Genomic DNA, 14,396 nt, shown 5'->3' with positions numbered 1-14,396 from the left:
TATTGGTGAATAATAATACTATTTTGCTTCGTAGATAGCTGGACAACTGATATAACACATAGGCACTTTTTATACCGAAATTCCTACGGGATATGGTTACGCAGCACGCTTACGCGGTTTCAACCGCGGGTCACAGCTAGTGGACATTGATAACTCATCTTTGCCCTATTACGCCGACGATGAGCATTGGATAATTGATGTACATACTCATTTTAATTCCCAAATTTGCTGTCTTTTATTGTCCTTGATGCAGTATATTCAACAGATACATAATATAAAAACACGGAGAATGTAGTGGCGCAACTCGTGAAACTTATGCAACTCATTTCTCCGACACATTGGAATGTACTTTTTGCTCAAATTGAAGTGGCACGCCTTAATCAATGCAGCTTAATATTGGAATTGCTGGTTGTTATATCAGATGCTATAAATTATTTTGGGACGTACAAATAATTGTCCGGAACTACATTTGTACGCCAATTCAGTTAAATTTTCGTTAGATTGCTTATTTACAAATAGAGATTTTTTTTTTGATATGTCATAAACGCGCGCGACGCAAAAACGCGTTCTATGTAAACTGGATTTTTTTCCTACAAATATCTACTTTAAAAATAATAATCTGTTAACAGATTCATACTGTGGTTGTTATTTATAAAACAAATGAAGATTATGCTCAGTTACGTGAGAAATTAAGACTGTGCTATTTACCTAAGCTTGTAAATAAGCTTACTTTAAAACATTTCGATAAACAAGAAGATTGTTACTTCTTGAATTACAAAACCATGTTACATATTTACATGGGCTTAAATTTTACTCACATCTGTTATACCGCCGATCTACGTGATGATAGTTATAATATTTTCAAATACGTAAGACATACTTAAATAATATCATCTTGGTATTTGGGACATTGTAACTACTACAAAGACATTTATGGACTGACGATAGTCCTATACTACAATGTTTACAAAACTGTAGCTATGCTTGTTTGTAATATTGTCTCTTGAATAAATAACTCGGTCGAACGCATCTTGGGGTGTTTACCAAAGTAGGTAGTCAAACTGAAGACCACAAGCTCTATCGAGAAATTTGAAGTTTATGGCTTAGACTATGTTTTGTCCTAAGCTTCGCACGTGTTAAATTCGGAGTGGTTAATAGATGTTATTATAGTATTTAATCCCTTTACAGCTTGAAGTCGGCAATCTATTTGTGGAGATGTAAGGTCTGCAACTTTACGCCTCTCCTAATGTTCATGGACGGTGATAGCGCTTACTGTCAGGCAACCCACCAGCTCCATTGCCGACTATAACATAAAAAAGTATGCAGTGATTCATAATACCTGCGCAATTCATCCTAGATGTAAGCACTTCACTATCTAACAGGTAAACAGGTTTATTGGTAAAAAAAAATCAATAAAGTTTTTGATCGTAGAATTTCGAATGGTTAATAGAAAGCGCGTTTTTGTGACTCTTTGTATCATCTTTGTAAAACTTAGGTGATGTGACAACACGCTAAAAGCCTTTCTATTTACAAGCCATAATTGCCAACAAAGTTCACAGAGCATGCGTAATGTCTAATATCCTCCAATTTGATTAATGGATCAGGTATTGCTTGTTAAATATTTCAAAAGCAAATTTCTGCGTGCTTGCTGGTGCTGTCATGGAAATATGCGTACATACAAGGATTGCAAGTTAAGTTACGTATATTATTAAAAGATTTGAGCTTTTATTTGGTATTGGATACCTCTCTCTCAGTGTCAATTATAGAATAACTAGCAAACCCGGCGAACTCCGTTTCGCCACCAGATGGCTTCGTTTTTCCCGCTTTTGTGTTGAAATTTTTCCTGAATTTTCTTTGCTATAAACCTCACGGAGCCCGAGACCTTTCCAACGAATGCAAAACCGTGGAAAACGGTTCGTGCGTTTTGGAGTTATAGCGTCAGGAAGGAAAACCCGACTTATTTTTATATAGTAGATAATATGTAGAATGTATTAATTCATTCTTAGTTATAATTCATTATTAGTGATTTATTTATAGACCCACTCCCTTGCATTGAAAGTCCTCTATATTACTCATATTAAATCTACATAATATTCGTTATTTACAATAAAATAAAATATTTTTAATTTATTGTATTCTAGCTTCCTCCCGCAACTCTGCCCGCGTGGTTAGTGTGATTACGTATTGTATATTTGCATTTTTGTTGACAACTTATGTTTGCTGTAACAATACCTAGTGTCATCAGTGCTGGTAATTCGCCTGATGGTAATCGATCACCAACACCCATGAACATTTGAAATGGTAAGGCTTCTAAAAACGCCTTGACCTAAGTGGACTGGGAAAATTTGGGGGCTTCCTCATTTACATATAAAACGATACATTCCTCTCGCTCACGGCGATTTTCTGTGGGGGTGTGGTACCTTTCCTAGTGCGAGCTGGTTAAATTCATCCCAAACCGTGCTCGACTACCACATTACATTTATTCGCAAAAACATTTACAGTCTAATGCCATCATTATAAACAACATAACCCATGACATGTTATGTCTTGTGTATCTATATGCAACTCTAATTTAATTCAATTTCAGCCTCGCCTATTGTTGCAAGAAAGTAGACCATGTATTATGATGGCATTATATGTTATTATGTTAATGCTGATGTAAGTATATGCAAATTGTATCGCGCAATGTTACTGCATCGTCTTTTTTGTGATTATTTAATATTTGTTTTAATATTTGTGTTAAATAGTACATTCGTTATGCCCTGAATAACGTGGTTGGTGATGGAAAGTCCTCGAAAAGACAGAATTACGATATCAGAAGAAAAGAACAAAGTTACAAATAGATATTTTTAGTGAATTTTGTGTGATAATATTTAAATAGCTTGCTTTCAACATTTTAGTAAGAAACAAAATTTAATATTACGTTTAAATTATGCAAAATACGGTTTGAAATAAATTCTATCTGTTAAATTCATAAAAATTGCTTTATATTTTACGGCAACAAAATACAGCGCTATGCACTCTACGAATCTGTCTCGCCTTTTGAATTAAACTTATATTTCCCCAGACTCCGCGAGCGTATAAAAATTAATGTCATTTCCTCAGACCTGCAACACGTGAATAATTTTATTTTACGGTTCGAAAATAATTTTAATAAATTCTTACCAATCACAACATAGGTATATAGGTAACAGGTAGGTAATATATAATTGTAACTGTTTTAGACTGTGTCCGTTTGATTAAACGAGTTAATCCAAGTAACTACTGGTTCGATTTAGAAATTATAATAAGCTACCAAATACATCTTAACATCAGTCCACATCTTGCGCCAAAGTTTTTAGCTTTTTGCGCAAGTAAACATCATTTCGCACAAAATCTGTTCCTAACTGTTTGTAATGGTAACACAATAGTATGTTCTAATATAAAATCCATTGACAATTTGAGGCTCTCGGTCTTTGATTCACCTGTCAGTCTGAGGGCCCTTCACATTAATACATGTATCTTGTCATAACACAAACTGGCCCTTATGAAAATGAATACGTACGTAATATATGTGTAATATTCCGTCGTGTGTGATATATTGTTTAGCGCCATCATTTTCCAACACTGGAATTATTACTGCTTTAAGGCGCCACGGTAACCCCAGGCTACCTACAGTCCTGTTTAAAAGCAGGGATAATTCCAGTGCGGGTCATTGTAGGCTTAGAAACAAATTTATGTAAGAGATAATAAATGATAACTACGAATATAATGGTCTACAAACTACTTTAATTAACATAAACTTTCGTTTCATATACCCAACAACGAGCACATTCTTTAGTTTTATATTTCTTTCACTGGTCTGTAATCATTAAAACTAAACCATCACTCAAAAAATTAAAATACTTAAAACAAATTGTTAAAAATACTTCAAATGTTTAGTCAACAACTGATGCAAACTTGCACAGGCTAATTGCAGTTTAATTAAATATAGGTAATCTCCATAAAGTGGTGGTGAAAGGACCAAATCCGGACCGCGCTCCAGTTAACGAGTTGCGCAAGCGCATGGATATGGTCGGTGAGATCGAAATGGAACATTCTTCCTTGTTACAACTCCTGATTTAATGATTTATGAAATCAATGACGACATTTTCCAAGAAGTGACTGTTTGGTTGATAGAAAGGTATTTTAGACAAAGAGTTTATATCATATGTTTCGTAAAGCTATCACTATGGACAGTAGATTTACATGAGAATAAATATTATTTACGTTTATTGCTTTTGAAGTATATTTTTGATTAAAAATAGGTATATCTTAGAAAAGGATTACATTCACCTACTTATTGTTTATTCGGTTTTGTGTAATAATATGTATATTATCATTAAATAGTGCTTATATATATGTAATATAAGTGCTTTTCGGGATAAAATACAGATGGAATTGTGTAAAATGCATTTTCGATCTAGTTTATTACAAAAACATTTCATTTAACTGATCAATATACCTTTTCTCAACCATTTGTTTACCAAATAGTGGTTTATCTCCACACAAATCTTCAGTTCTATGCACGCAATGGCCTATATCTGTTTACACGATCGTTTTGTATATGGAAATTTATTTAAAACGAATTGCAAATTGCTTTTAGATTCGAAAATTTATTTCAACTAATATAACTTGTAAATTAATAATTAATTTAATAAACAACCAATAACCTCACTGTCAAACGTCAAATAATTGAAATTATTTTGAAGTTACTGATCTTAAATACATTTTACCTATATTATATGCCTCTTATCTATAAAGCCTGTATTGTGAATTTATTGAAGCATCATTTTGTAATACATATTTCAAATAGGAATTTATCTGACTAGCTACCTCGCGGTTTCAACACTTCTTACACGATAACAAACTATATGATTACAGATCACTCAATCGCTTGAAGTATAAAATTTTGAAGTAAAGATTTATAGTCTACATTAACATCAAAGTATAAAGAAAAAATTAGACTCGACATATTTACATAAGAAAGATTTAATTATTTGTTTGTCCGCATTTAATAGGCTCCGAAACTACCGATTTGAAATCTATCACCAGATAGCTATATTATTTCTTTGTAACAGAGTCTATATTTTATTTTATTTTAAGAATAGAATACAAATCTCTAAAAGGCCATCTCCAAAATATATGATAATTGATTCGTTAAGAAATACAGAAGAAGTTATAAAATTTAATAAAATGTAACATGCTTAAAATTTAGCTGATAGGTAGCTGGTACTTCATAATGATAATAAATCAGTTAAAGCTTTGGCCTTAGCTATCATACATTTAGCGGTGGCCTAGTATGTAATTTGATGGTCATGTTATTTCAAAGTTAATTTTATAAAGCAATTCAAAGCGCATCAGTCATAATTTCAAAGTAATGTTATTAACATCTCATGAAGGAATTCGATGCAGCTTCTTTTGTTATAAAAGAGCATATTTTTCCAAATACAAAATGTCTAAAAAAACAATTAAGAATATTTACTAATTCATGTCATTCAACTTTCAGTGTTGCTATAATGTGCTGCAAGTTATAATATTATAACAGAAGTGTCACTTTATATTATTATTAACCAATAAAATATGCCATTAAAGTAGTGATTTAGAGAATGTTCATTATTAAATTGTTGATCATAAAACTTTATGATCTCTAAGTTCTAAGTCAGGTCATAGGTAACCTTCTCACGGATAATCAAGGTTTGCTCTTCATCATTTAATTACTTATAGTCTGTGGAAATTGTCATATTTGACATTTGTGCAGTATTGCATCAATTCTAGACGATTCACAGTATTGGATTGTTCTAGACGCAATTTATACATTAACTTTATGAATATATCTTACCTATAATTAGTAAGCATCGCGATGATTTTAACTTTGTCAGAAAAGTTAATTTAAATATTGCTTACCTTAAAATATATCACATTAATGTATTTTAAAAAGGGTATTTTACACGACTATTTTACACATTGCATACAAAATAAAGTTGCACCGAAAAATAAATTTGGAATAATTTATTTTAAGGACGCCGTTCACACCTATATACTCAACTTCTATATTATAAGTGTACGCCGGCTGGATGGTTTATGGCATATATGAACACATAACGTGGGCAAAGAAGGATTTTGTCTTTATCTAAAGCGAGAAAGTCGGAAGCAAGGATTCCTAGCTATATCACCTTTTCTTCCTTCCTACAATTCCGGACGGAATGTATGTATGCCATGTCGGAGACTCACTTGCATGATGCAAAGGTTCCTCAGTGTGAAGATTACTATCAAACAAAATGTTCATTAATATTTGTTATAATTATAACTTAAGATTTATAAACGCAACTAAAAATTCTGTCAAGTTAACTTAGGTATGTTTTCGACCCGGAAATAATAAAAGTCCTTCGAACAAAGCCTACATATCATGAACTGCAATAATATTTGTCCAATAATATATTATTGGAGTAAAATGTATGTATTATGCAGGTTAGAATCATTCCTGTTTTAAATAAAAAACACATTTATTACAAATCTAATATAATAATACAAACATATACTTTAAGACGCTAACCTTTTCAACTTAAATATACACCTAGGTTAAAAACGCGGTAGGTCAACATTATTGAATTGGTCCCAATTATACGAACATTCGATCCGATCTCTAAAAAGTAAAGCATGTCGACATATGCTCAGTTTAGTTTACGACTTCTGCACGATATCTAACATTAACATATCGACAAAGTGTTAAAATTTGGGTATCATTAATTTATAGTCTTCGATGTGATGCTAAACGATAACTTATTCATTCTTTTATTAGCTGTTAGTAGATACATAAAAAACGATTATACATTTGAGTAGTTTTTATACATAAAATTTCAAAATAGCGCCAATTTCGATAACTACGAGTTTATACTTGACCTTATGGCTCATATTAAACTCGAATGAATTTTTTATTACAATCATGAGTCTAGTTTTGTCCTTATAAACATAAATGGATTCTAGATAATCAATACTAATGCATACTTATGTTTTTCTAACTAAAATTCTAGTTCGAAAACACGAGCATATATTAGCTATAAGTAGTCGTGTCTGATCAAATCTAGTAGTATAATTGATACCGTTCTATCAAGTCCGACTCTCCAAATTCGGACTTTATAAGTGCTTAGTACTTGGTTATGTGGAATGAATCGAAATTTCGATTGAGGTTACATGATTCTATAGGTGTGTTGAAATAGTACAGTTTGGAAGCTGAAGCTCAATTGTCTTACTTTGAATACTTTTTTTCATGGATTATGAGACCTTCGCACAGAATTTTCAATATTAATGTAATTAATATTGATAGAATAGAATTAAGTTATTTTGGATAATTAAACAACGCAATCTCATTTGAATGCTACATATGCTTATCCAGATAAGCGTGAATTTCTATGCGGTTTCGATTCCTAATTCATTTTGTTTTGGATTGGTTTGAATGGGCCATCTAGCAGCGGGAGCGAAGTTGAAACGCAGTGGTTGGTCAGCAGATATTAGACTAAAAACAATTTTCCTCGAGTATCGTATATACACTATACATGATTATCCTTACGATATATTTAAAAAAAGTGCACAGTATATTTACAAAAATATAAACATTAAGAATACCTATTTTAAATTAAAATATATGAAATGATATTATAACTTTTAAATATTTCCATATAACAAATCAATCATCTTATGACTGATTATTAAAACACTGATGTAAATGTTAAGGTCATTTATGAAAAAAAATAGGAGGTAAGACGGAGATGAGATTAAATGGCACATACACAATAATCTTATTTTTTTAAGATAAGTGGTAATTATGTAATAATTTATAAAAATGTTTGGCTGTCTACAAAAATGCCTTTGTCCAAAAATATTGTTTACGCGGGAACTCTCTCGTTCCCGCCACATAATATACTATATTATACATGTCGATGTATATTAATCCACTCTTTGTATGCCGCCATTTTGCCGTTGAACGAATAACTAGCCAATTATTTATCACCTTATAAAACCTCGGATCCAAGAAATTTTGCGGAATAGTAAAAGCATCAGTGATATTCATTGACATTGATTTTATAACGTTAGTTATATTTGTTTTTGTAATTTTATCCAACGTGCGAAATTGCTTTCACTCATCACGTGTGCTGTTTTGTATTCATGTTTTTAAACTTATTTGTGGTGATGTGATATATCATAAAGTGAAATATTTATCATATATAATTTGGATAATTGAAACCGCGTGTTTTATAAACGAAAAATAAGGCATTTTAAGAGTTATAAGTTCATTGACATTTATCTTGACTCGTTGTACCATGAATACACAAAAGTGATTTTTAAGCAGGTATACGCATTTATTATTTAATTTTCAATAAAAGTGTCATGATTAATATGAAGCTACCGAATATACTACATTCTTTCCCTCTATTGAAAAAAATATCTGAGCATGAAACCTGTTTATTAAAACCTATGTTTCACATATTGATTCAGGATATTAGACATAACAAATTAATATGTTTATGATAATTACATAACTTTCGATGTAAGGGTGTAATATAAACGAAGCGTTTTGTTTCTAGGAAAACGACTCTTACTAAATACATTTATTGGACCTTACGGCTTACACCATTGTTATAAGATAAAGTATTATCAATTTGTTGTCCTACAAACTCTTTCCGAACCCGTTTCAACCTTACTAAAATTGTTCCTAAAACTATAGATACAATAGATACATAAATAAATTTTGTGAAAATAGTAAGCATCTAGGAAATAAAGTTGTTATGAAACAAATACATATCACTTTTTATTTATTAGTTTATATATTTACGCATATATTATTATTTCAAGCAATTTTGAATTCCGACTTGAAATTCCATTTGCCTTCTAGGTACCGTTAACATATTTAGTGGTCATTAGCTGTTGATTTAAGGCATAAATTGTTTTATTGTTCCATACCAATCTAATATCTACGTTCACGTATTATGTATAATATACTCCACTAGCGGTCCACCCAGGCATCGCCCGTGGTACATATTATATAGCGTATAGTTCTAAGGGATCACGTGCAAAAACAACCGTGAAAGAATTTTAGAAATCGTTCCTGTAGTTCCTGAGATAAGCGCGTTCTAATAAACGAACAAACTCTAGCTGAATTATAACTAATATGTAAATCTTAACAATGATATTACTATTGGAATGTACCCAGTGGTTATTTAAGGAAAATAAATAAGTTATTAGAATCAAGCTAACACCTCAACATTTATTAATCTTAATTTCAATACGTAATAAGAGAAAAACGCCTCGTTTAAATCAGCCTTTAATAATAAAACGTGTCGGTTATAAAAAGAGATAATGTTGGGATTTTCATGTAAATGTGATAGGTACTAATGTTCGATTTTTATGCTTTTTATATGCAAAAATGAAATTAAATTTTAGACAAAAATAAATGTCGTTTCTCTCTAAGCTAAAGCTTTTAAAGCTTCCTTTTTATATAATTTGTTATCTACACTTTAATGTCTATAAAAATATGTCCTTAAATGGTCCTTAGCAAAACAATCAAATAAGAAATACATAGTATCACATAAAACTTGACTTTGTTATAAAATCGCGTAATCTTGATGAAGATGGATTGAACAATGAACTCATAATATAAAATGAGAGAACATACTAGAGGTATTATTACTGTTTATGTTTCACTAAATATTTGGACGTTCCGTGCCCTTTATGATATTTATAGCTATTGCGTAGGTATTTGCGACAAATAGTAATAATTGCTAGGATTCATTTACAGCTCTTCATTATATTTAAGAGACTAGTCATAATAGAGGTAAGTACTACGAGTATATATGTGATTAGAGGTAATGTTATATGGACATGACGTGTAAAGATTAATACTTATCCTATCCTATCCTACTAATATTATAAATGCGAAAGTATGTGAGGATGGATGTATGTGTATGTGTATATTTGTTACCCTTTCACGCAAAAACCACTGAACCGATTGCAATGAAATTTGGTACGTAGATAGATGAACAACTAGAATAACATATTTTTATCCCGATATTCCTACGGGCTACGGACTAACGCGGGTGAAACCGCGGGACACAGCTAGTTATGAATAACACTACAATGAATACGGTAAAGTACTTGGTTGAATTAGTCGATTAATGTAAATATTAATTGAGATTAGCTAACGATTACCGATGTCTAACCATTTATCAAGGATACAAATAAATATATGAATCTCTAATGACTTAATTTATCATCATCAGCCTATAAATGTTCCCACTGCAGGGACAGGCGCCTACTATATTTATGAAGTAATGTAAAGGTAGGTTTGACCACAGATAACAAAATACTATGTATGACATAATAATTGCAAAATTATATTGATGAAGTGATATAAAACGGAAGCCCTCTTTGCATCCAAAACTAATTGAGATAAACATCTGGTATTGGTATTCCTGTGCTTAGTATACACTGTTAATATTTTTTTAACTTCAAGTAGGTAGACACTATATATTGATAACAAATTAAATACATAAAATATACGTAAATAGTACCTACAAAATGTGAGTAATTAATTAATCATTATTATCATCACCAATAACTTGTTAGCATATTATTGAATAATAAGCTATTTTAAATTACCCGTTGTAACCGCTTGTACCTATGTAATTATATACAAAATACCATACAATTTTAATATAAAAATGCTTTTAAATAATTAATTCAAAATACTATAAGTTTTGCTGAATACAATACAATTCTTAAATGTAACTATTTTTTAAAATAAGAAGCAAAATATAATTAAAATTATTACATATTTACAAATAAAAACAGCCTCACTTTTACCGTTTCAATACGTCAATCAAGACATTGAATGGTTTACATACCAGCTTTTTTTGTTTTGTCACGAATGCACGATGCATTACGGTTTCACTATTGTTTACTTTATTAAAATCAATTGAACTGGAACCTTCTATAAGCTGCGTGTACAAACTTAAAATTTATGCAATTGTGTGCACTCAGGATTATAAAGTAGTATAATGTAGAGTAGTGGTGTCGTGATGAGCTTAATAGTTCTAAGATCTTACCCAATAAAAGATGGCAATGACCTGGTATTCAGGCTCTGTATCTCAATTAAATAATGTTCACAAGTCAGCCTACGTTCTACCGTTACGGTCTGATTCTATCGTGTAGATAATGTTTATTTTATTACTATTAAAGTATTAACATTTAGTGTATACGGTTAAAATATTAATGCATTGCTTCAACATACAAATTAAAAAGAACTGTATACTTTTTCTTAAATCGTTAAAAGTTACATTCCAAATTGAAAATCATTTATATCCTTCACATTTTTGTCTGCTAAAATTAACATAGCATCATTACTAAAAAACACATATACTTAGTAACAAATAGTTTTTAACACATCAATTATAAAGTAACAATTAAAACCTCTTGTTATACGTAGGTATGACAAAGCTAAAATAATTAAATCTGTCGTAAATAAAAGTTTTATAGTTTAGAACGATTCATACTAGCTAGCAACGTTAGGTAATTTGAAATTAAAAACATTGGAATGCGATATTTATTAGGATGTCGGACAAATAAAAGAAAACAAAATAATAAAAAAGAGAGGTCGGTCTATCGATGACACAATATGGACACGTTTTATGTTCAATTAACAAAACTTTATTTTTCTTCACATGTGATAAAGAACGTGTATTTTAATAAAAATCGTTAGGGGTCTAATAAATATTATATAATAAACATTAACTTAGCAAGCTTTACATCGCCGAAAAAACATAAAAATATTTCTACAACAGAAGACTTCTTTATAATCACTATTTAAAGGTCAAATATATTTTATAGGTAGATAAATAAAAGTGCCAAAAAGCGAAAAAAATGCCGCGTTCTTGAAGTTTACATATTCGGTAAACCCAATAGGTAAAAATGAAGTAGTTAATATCCTTTTATTTTATTGTCCTTGTCATCATGCCAAAAATACAAGCAAGCTTTGTAATTTTGTTTAAAGTGGCATGTTTGTTAACCATGTTCTTAAGAAAAGCAGGAATTAAATTCGTAGCCAAGAAGGTTTTCTTGTTTTAAAGTTTGTACCCTGATAGCTCCGCCATTTCAATTTATAAGCCCTTGTTGTTATTGTTTTTAGTATCTATAGTATATATGGTACCTATCTATTATATTTTAGTTAATGAACAAAAATCAGCCCTTGACAATGCTAACAGGAAATTAATAGTTGAAATTTTTAGGTTGACTAATTTAGTACGTATAAGACACTAAAAATATGTTCGAATCAATGAGAAAAGCCAACTCAAATACAGGAACCATTTAGTGTTATTTCAAACCATTATTAAATGTTTCTTAACGTGTTAATGGTTGTAAAACGATACTTCTCTAAGTGCAGTATGTACAAACTTTTTTAACCAACCGGTGCAACCATAAAAGGCATTTGGATCACGGTTTGCTCGAGTTTTTGCTAACCGTATTTTTAAGCGTCGATGACATAACGTTACAATTTTTATACTCCGTACACGTTACGTTCCAATAAAATTGAACGTAAAACACAAACTTATAACTTATCTTACTGAATGAGTATTTATATTCAAATGGACACGGGAATCATACATCGTTAAATGCCTCTTAGAATTGTAACAATATATAATTCTAATTTTTAGATAGACAAAGAGCGTAGCGTTTATTGGTCATGTGTATTGTCTTACGAGCATTTAGAAAAGTACCTACTTAGCAAATAAGTAAATGATAAGCTATTTAAAAAAAGCTTATATTCAAATCTATACAGATGTGTTTGTGCATTTCATTAATACACTTAAAAATAAATATAGCAAATAACGAATTCAAATAATTTTACCTGTAACAGCTGCGTTCTCTCGGGCTTTACTGATATAGGTAGGTGTATAATAACAGCATTGATTATAATTTTTAGTAAAACGGGTGTAGAGTACGAAGACTTACTTGACCAACAGTCTATCTATCTGTCTGTCTATCATTCCGTCTAGGCAGAAGGTTAAAATATACATAGATGATGTATTTCTGTTGCTGCTACAAAAACAAATGATTGAAAATCGAGGTTAAGCAACAGTTGGCAAGGTGATAAATTGGATGTGAGAAGTGACCAATGTTTTTGAAGTTGCAATTTATTGTGCTTGTGCATAACTAATTGTTGGTACTCCAACTCGCACTTTTCTCGATTTTATTTAATATATTTTGTGTTTTAGTAGTCACAAATATACGTAGGTATATAAGCATGTATTAAAAAGGTATTTTACAATGAAAACCTTCCTTGACGTAAATAACTTTTACTTCATACGATTATTCGTGTGAACATATTTTAGACATTATGAATGTATAAAAATATAATATTACTATACTTATTAGCTGGTTTGCGAGAGAGAAATCACACTTAGTTGTGTCACTAAAAGTAAAAGTCGTATAACGGAGGCGAACCGAAAACTTAGCTGTGCATAATCACGGCCAATCGTTACATAATTTGGCTGAGAGTTTATTTTATATCGACCGATAAACGTTGTGAACACCTGCTTTAGCATATCAAAGAATCCCATACACTTATAACTGCTGATAAGGTAATTGCTTATAGTCATTTATTCAGTAACGAACTTCCTGCTGACCATCTTCTTATTGCATTTTATTCGAAATTCGAAATTTTGGTTGAATTGGTATGTAAAACATAAAATAAATTATTGATATGTAAGTAATTTATTTTATGTAGGAGCACACCTACTACTTAAATACTAGTGTATTTAATAACGTGTGCTTTGTTAAAAACACTAGTGTTCAATTTCTTTCTAGGTTGTTTTTATCTTCAATGCCGAAGTATGTTTATTTGAAAAGACGTACTAATATAAATTATTTTGCATAAAAGTGAAAATAAACAGTCTTGATAATATAGATCAACAATTTGAATATTCAGAAAAAAAGATGAGCCAATTATGCCAAGGATAATAATTGCCTAACATGTACATATTTAAATTTGTAGAAAAAGTTACTTCTTGATTTAATATTGTATTTTCGCATATTAATGAGGCACTATGAATAAAATTTATTGGCACAAAAAATATTCAATTAAATATCATTATAGGACATTCCAAACAGAATATTAAACAGGTTGTATTAAGTGTTTAGTTTGATACCTACAAAAGTATAGTTCGATTAAGACTAAATTGTCTAAAAAAGTAAAGAGCTAAAGTGTGCGTATGCGTATATATCTTTGAAGACGGTTATTTTGAAATGTTGATGACATTCAAATTGATTCACATTTAATTTTCATTCGATTACCTAGTATTTGATATACATAGTACATACCTACA

The 14,396-nt window shown here is 30.6% G+C and overlaps 1 protein-coding gene across 2 annotated transcripts in view; it reads right to left on the bottom strand.

Annotated features, from left to right (window-relative positions):
* Positions 1-14,396, bottom strand: part of LOC119840723 (C-type lectin domain family 4 member F-like) — a 63,343-nt gene that overhangs the window by 48,104 nt on the left and 843 nt on the right. The gene's annotated exons all lie outside the window — the stretch shown is intronic.

Source organism: Zerene cesonia, chromosome 7 (assembly GCF_012273895.1).
Source record: "Zerene cesonia ecotype Mississippi chromosome 7, Zerene_cesonia_1.1, whole genome shotgun sequence".
In the NCBI taxonomy this organism is placed as follows: Eukaryota; Metazoa; Arthropoda; class Insecta; order Lepidoptera; family Pieridae; genus Zerene; species Zerene cesonia.
The sequence above is the reverse complement of the archived record's forward strand: the minus strand, read 5'-3'. Positions and strand labels throughout refer to the sequence as shown.